The sequence below is a fragment of the Pipistrellus hanaki genome (genome assembly GCF_964339955.1).
Source record: "Pipistrellus hanaki genome assembly, chromosome: 9".
NCBI classification, from domain to species: Eukaryota; Metazoa; Chordata; class Mammalia; order Chiroptera; family Vespertilionidae; genus Pipistrellus; species Pipistrellus hanaki.
This window is the reverse complement of record NC_140511.1, coordinates 22,470,011-22,476,961: the sequence shown is the minus strand read 5'-3', so window position 1 is coordinate 22,476,961 and position 6,951 is coordinate 22,470,011. Positions and strand designations below refer to the sequence as shown.

Genomic DNA, 6,951 nt, shown 5'->3' with positions numbered 1-6,951 from the left:
GGGGAAAAGTGGCCAAGGTAAAAATACCAAAGGCAATGGTGAATTGCTTAAGTGATTGGTCAGGGGACTGGGAGGAAAAACATTTGAGGAACAGGAACAAAAGGTATAAGGAAGAACTTATAGATGATTATCACAGCATTGCGTTGCATGACGATGCCCTTTGGACAGCAACCATCTTGAGAAAGAGAATAACCAAATAGACCAAATGACGTAAACCAGCCTGTAATCAACTACCACGCTGCCATCATTAAAGTGATGACGCCCAGAAGCATGATTTCCCTCTCGTGAGGGCTTGATGTAGCTATGGCTGTTGCTGAGTGTCCAACCTGTGAGAAACAGAGGCCAACAAGGAGGCCTGACACACCACCATACCCTCCAGAGATCAAGCAGCTACTTGATAGCAAGTTGATTACATGGAGCCTTTTCCAGCCTGTAAGGGGCAGTAATTCATCTTGACGGGAGATGATATGTGTTCCAGGGATGAGTTTGCCCATCCTGCCAGCAGGACCTCAGCCAGCACCACTGCCTTCAGGCATAGAGGACCTTAAAACCACCAACACATTTCACTGCAAAATACTGCTTCAGGCTAGGAGGCCCGCTTTAAAGGGAAGATGTAACAGAGGGCACATAACGATGCCAGTTCTTTCACTTGCCACACTACCCACTAGCATCAGCATGAGAGACCAGATGCAGCTGAGCTGCAGCTCGGAGGCGCACCATCATCTAGAGGGCAGAATACTCCCTACGTTGACGACCATGATATGCTGCCAAGTCTCTAATACATAGAATTCAGAGGTCTAAGAACAAAGGATTTCAGTTGACCAACTTGCAAGGTTTGTGACCCTAGAGAACCTGTTTTCCCAGAAGAGGAAAGCTTACGCTAAACTTTAATCTACGGCTGATGCCCAGTTACTTCAAGTTTCCTCATCTCAGAAACCAGCTGGCAAAAAATGAGGGCCCATATCAGTGGGAGTAATTGACCCTGATTCTCAAGGTAGGGTTGCTAATACATTGTGGGAACCCATCACTTTCCTAGAAGCATGTGGCCTACCTCAACATCAGAGTAAGCCCAGATTTTCTCTCCTTTCTATAATCATTGGTTGCTAGTGTGATCAGAGCCTCAGGTAAGCCACCTAAACCCAAGATTACAGAAACAGAGTGGTGAGTACAAATGTTCCCCTTTCTTTTTTCCAATTCACTTTCCCCCTGATCCAACCTGAGCAATAATAATTTCCATTTACCTTTCCCATTACTACAAGCAAGATGCTGAAATATCAAGGCCTACTGATCTTAATTTGGATCTATTAATATTACTCTTTTATTAGGATTCATTCTCAGAGTAACTGTTCCTTCCATCTCTTTTCCTAGGACTCTGATCTTACATCTTTTGTCAAAACTGAAATGATCTCCATTCATTCTCATAAAAGCTTAATAGCTCAAGTTATTCATACATTCCTGAGCAAGGAGGTAGAGAAAAATGGGGTCCATCTTTAATTTCTGGATCCAAAGTTTCTTCAGGGCTAAATCTTCCTAACATTTTATCTACCATGACATATTGGGCTATTTAAAACAGAAAGTGAGTAACTAAGAGTAGGTTATTAATGATATCTTAAATACTCTTTCCAATTCAAGAAGAGTGAGATCAGGGGAAAGAGAAAGGTTAACCAGTCCACAGAACTCTTATCCACATCATCTTTCAAAAGGAAGGTCACCCAGGATTGGCAATATCCATTTCTTACAATTTTATTTATTTATCATTCACTATCCAATCTCTTACTTCCAGCAAGGACCAGGGTTTCAGCTATAACTCAACTTGATCTATCCTGCCCTTGCTTTTCTCTGGCTAAAGCCTTTGTAGGAGCAGCATAATAGTTAAAAGTACAGGCTTTGCAAACAGAAACAAACCAAATTAAAATCCTAATTGTGCCATTTTAGAGATGTTAATTAGCCTATTTTTCTCTTTGTAAAAATGGAAATACTAATACTCATTTCTTGTTCTCATGTTGAGAACTAAATGAAATACGTACAATGTATATAGTACCAGTGCCTAGCATATGGGTGCTTTAATAAATAGTCATTATTTTTATCTCTAGAGCATTATCATCAAAATCACATTGAGGAATAAATGTGAATCACCTGCAAATAAATTGGGATAGGATCTTTGAAATCATTTTTTAAATTATATCAAGAAACACAGGCTGTAATCTATAGGGAAGAATGCAGCTTAGCAAAAAGTCCTAGATGCAGTTCTTACTGATTTTTTACCAGTGTGGTTCTGCCTTCCTTTACTGCCCTATAAAACGTTTTAAAAGTGTTGTCATCAAAAATAGGCCCTCATCTTCTCATACACTTCAGTTTTCAGTTTCATTGCAAAGAAAAAAAAACTCTTTTAATTATTTAAGTATGTATTTAAGGTAAGGTATATTTCATGAGAAACCATCTCGGAACTAGAGCGCCCACAGACTACCATGTCTTCTTAGTAAGTTTTCATCTTTCTTGTTAGCTAGTTTTAGGAATTAACACAAATTCAACCAAGGAAGTCTCAGGCATGATTTATCTCTGCATCAAGAACACATTTGATTCAGTACCATCCCAAACAGAATCTGCAAGGCCAGCAAGTTTCTCTGGCCATAAAGCACTTCAGCGAATAACACCCTCTAATGAAGGATGAAGACGAATCATCCTGGTTAGTGGTAATGCTTCATTGTGGAGAGAGAGTGTACGTACTTCGACAAACCACTATTAGGTTTACTCTTTTCCCACGTTAAGGGACTGAAGAAAATAAATATTTAATGAAAGAAAAAAAATGGGGCAAGATAAAACCAAACGTGGAGGCCAGAAGAGCTTTATTGAGAAAAAGAGTAGGGTTCTAAAATCAAATCCAAGCCAAGGCAATCCGCAGCCTGGAGAATGGGAGCCCCGGGGTTGCAACCTCGTTGCTGTTATTATTGCCACGAGGACCAAGTTGTGAAGTCATTCATCAAACCGTGGGCACTGGACTGGGCAGTGCGATTGCCCCCAACCGCCTCACCCCTAACTGCTCTCGGCCTGGTTCTAAACATCAGGCATTACACAGTAACTTTGTTACATCTGCAAGTAATCTATATTCTAATAGCCTTCATATTTTTTCTTTCAATTGGCTCTAATTTTTGTTTGTTGGCAAAAGCTTATATGCAAAGGGAAATAAACTGCTATTTTGAATATAATATAGTATAATGTATAATAGTATTGTGTTAAAGTGCGGGTTATTTAATCCTAATCCACATTAAAACACCTAACATTTAAAATGTAGTCATTCATAGTTGACCTAAAATTGTCTTGTAGGCCACAATAGACATTGGGAAACATAGGTCTAGTTCAACATTCTTTTATAAAATTAATTTTATTCATTTGTAAAACTGCTCTTTATTCCAAGAATGTGCCTTTTCTATCTTTTTGGTATATAAAATACCTTTTCTTTCATTAAATGACTAGAGGCCCAGTGCACAAACTTCATGCACTCGGGGGAAGAGGAGTCTCTCAGCCTGGCCTGTGCCCTCTTGCAGTCTGGGAGCCTTTTGGGGGTGTCCGACTGATGGCTTAGGCCTGCTCGGACATTCTTAGCATTATTGCAGAGGCAGGAGAGGCTCCTACCACTGCTGCTGCACTTGCCAGCTGGGAGCCTGACTCAGAACTTCTGGCTGAGCAGCACTCCTCCGTGGGAGCACAGTGACCACCAGAGAGCAGCTCCTGTGTTGAACAATGCATGGTCAATGCATGTCATAGCAACCAGTCATCTGGCTGTTCAGTCTATTTGCATATTAGCATTTTATTATATAGGACTAGTGGCCCAGTGCATGAAATTCTTGCACGGGAAGGATGTTCCTCAGCGCAGCCTGCACCCTCTCCAATCTCGAACCCCCTCAGGGGACATCCCTCTTGCAATCCGGGACCACTGGCTCCTAAATACTCACCTGCCTGTTGCCTGATGGCCCCTAACCACTCTGCCTACTGGCCTGTTCACCCCCAACTGCACCCCCGCCAGCCTGCTCGCTCCCAACTGCTTCCCCATCTGGCCTGAGTGGCCCCCACTCCCACCCCCACTCTGCCGGCCTGATCACCTCCAAGTGCCCTCCCCTGCTGGCCTGATCACCCCTAACTGCTCTCCCTAACTGCCTCTGCCTAGGCTCCAGCCACCATGGCTTTGTCCAGAAGGATGTCTGGAAGACTTCTGGTCTAATTAGCATATTACTCTTTTATTAGTATAGATGATGATAACAGATGAAAATATTTTTAAATGTTCCTTCTTGACTATATAAAAAATGACAATCTTATTTATTGAAAAAGTGGAGATGAAAGTTGAGATATCAGATAAACCCTACAAGGTACCTGCCCCTTAATTTTAATACCCATGAATTAGAGAATAGGCAGCGGGTCCTAGTACATGTTCTAAGAAGTCTTAGTTGATATTTTTTCCATCTAGATCCTTAGATACTCACAAGAGTGAAAAATGTTTAGTTATAAGTCATAGCTTTATGAGTAAATTCTTACCCTCCATTGCTACTTACACTGGCATCTCAGTTTTCTTTTCAGGTTCATTTAACACTTGCTACCATGTGAGAAAACTGTCATATCAGACAGCCAATAGTAAGTTCACTATCAACCTGGTAATCATTTCCATTACTCACAAAAACTGCTATTGAATTCCTCCAAGGAATGATTGATGTGTTGCATCTTGTTTTGACATATCACATTAATGATAGAGGGGAATGTGAAGAAAGAAGTTGTAATGATGCATTCTAGAAGATGGAAAAGTGTCTGCAGGGCAACAGGAAGTGGCTACTGGCAATATGTCCCTCAACTTAGACTCAGAGCATGCAGCAGGCCAGACTTCCTCCAAAACAGATTCTCTCCTGATGTCAGCCACCCAGACAGTTTCTGAGGTTGATGAAATTAATGACCTTATCTAAAAGTGCAACAACTACAGGAAGCCTGACCCCAAACAGTGAATGCCAAAGGGATAGTCCAGCCACTGTTAAGAATATCTGATAACTACAGAAGTTAAAATAAACAATTATAATGTTTATTGAGCACTTATTACATACCAGAGCTTGTGGTAAGTGCTTTACCTGCATTCTATCACTTAGTTCCATTATATATTATCTATCTCCTGTATAAGTTCCAAAAGGGAGGACCTGGTCTACCTTGTTCAACATGATCCTAGGTTCTTACAATAGCACCTGACACACAGGAGGTGCTCAATAAATATTTGTTTATAGAAGGAAGGAAGGAAGGAAGGAAGGAAGGAAGGAAGGAAGGAAGGAAGGAAGGAAGGAAGGAAGGGAAAAGAAAAGAAGAAGAGAAGAGAAGAGAAAAGAAGAGAAGAGAAGAGAAGAGAAGAGAAGAGAAGAGAGGAGAGGAGAGGAGAGGAGAGGAGAGGAGAGGAGAGGAGAGGAGAGGAGAGGAGAGGAGAGGAGAGGAGAGGAGAGGAGAGGAGAGGAGAGGAGAGGAAAGGAAAGGAAAGGAAAGGAAAGGAAAGGAAAGGAAAGGAAAGGAAAGGAAAGGAAAGGAAAGGAAAGGAAAGGAAAGGAAAGGAAAGGAAAGGAAAGGAAAGGAAAGGAAAGAGAAAGACCATCTTTCCTTCTTGAAACTTGGTACTCAGTGACTTCAGATGGAATTCTAAAATTCTACAGAAAAATCTGTAAAACCACTGAAGAAGCTGGAAACACAGCTAGGTCACAAACTATGTTTTTGAAAAGTCTGTAAAGCTGTAAGAGTTTTTCATCAATAAGAATATCTAAATCAATAGTGAATTGACACTTCAAACTAACTTAAAAGTGTTTTACTGTTGTTTATCACATACTCCTATGTAAGTACATGAAAGTTCTTAAAAATAATCAAGTGTACAATGAGAAACCAGAGTAATGCAACAACAGTGGACAGAATAACTACATTTAAGCATGCAAACTGTTTCCAAAGTGGATTAAGAAGCAGCCCATATGCCCCCAGGTCTTGCAGATAAGATAATCAATGTTTGTGGGTGTCAACCAGCCTGGATGTCTCCCAGACCTTGGGATAGACACTACAATCAAAGCCACCATTTATAGATGGTTCAGAAGTAGGAAGGCGCCTTCAGCAGTGTGTTTGGAGTATCACACACAACATAAAAACTAGGAAGAAAGAGATGACAGAAGCAGAACAAGAGTTCTGCTTTAAAGGGTTTGTGCAAAACTGGGGTTATCATTTGCAGTAAAGTCAGACTATGAGAAGGGAATGGTGACACTAAAGGACAGGTGATAGGAGGTGTATGTAACTGTGACCCGCAGTGTCAGCAATCCCAGGAAGTTCTAGTCACTCTGATAGTGGAAGGGCCACTTCCTCCCCTGTGCACACTTGGTGACAGATGACCCCACCCACCGCAGAGAGCATCATCCAGAAGGAAGACAAATGGGCAACGAGAAGATTCTCTTTACCATGAATTATTCACTTACAAAGAAAGAGTTCCAAACAGAGACTGATACACAAGAAAAGCACAGTTATTTTTTAATTCTCTGGAGAGGATAAAATACAAAGCATTTTACACAGATCTGTTGCATTGTTTAGAAAGAGACACCCCCCTCCAACACGACCCCCCCCCCAAAAAAAAAAACCTGCCAGATGAGAAAAACTCTTATAATATGCTTGGTCCTTGCTAAAGAATCTTAATACGTGTTTTTTCTTTCTTATTTATTTTATTTTTTACCTAAAATTGCTTTTCCTTCATTTACTCACATTTCTTGCTACTCTCTTTTCCAGATAAATAAAAAAAAAAAAAGAAGAAGAACATAAGGAATATAATTCTTTTAAACCCCCAAAATGTATGTTATAATATGTATAAAGCCCAGTCTTCAAACTCAGGTGGGAAAGAAATAAAACTCTCTCTCTCTCTCTCTCTCTCTCTCTCTCTCTCTCTCTCTCTCTCTCTCTCTTTCT

The 6,951-nt window shown here is 40.8% G+C and overlaps 1 pseudogene across 1 annotated transcript in view; it reads left to right on the top strand.

Annotated features, from left to right (window-relative positions):
- Positions 1-303: 303 nt before the first annotated feature.
- The window catches only part of LOC311627620 (large ribosomal subunit protein uL11-like), a 40,119-nt pseudogene continuing 33,471 nt past the window's right edge, over positions 304-6,951 (top strand). The window contains exon 1 of the transcript in view: positions 304-442. The product of the transcript in view is annotated as a large ribosomal subunit protein uL11-like (transcript). The remainder of the gene's footprint in view (positions 443-6,951) is intronic.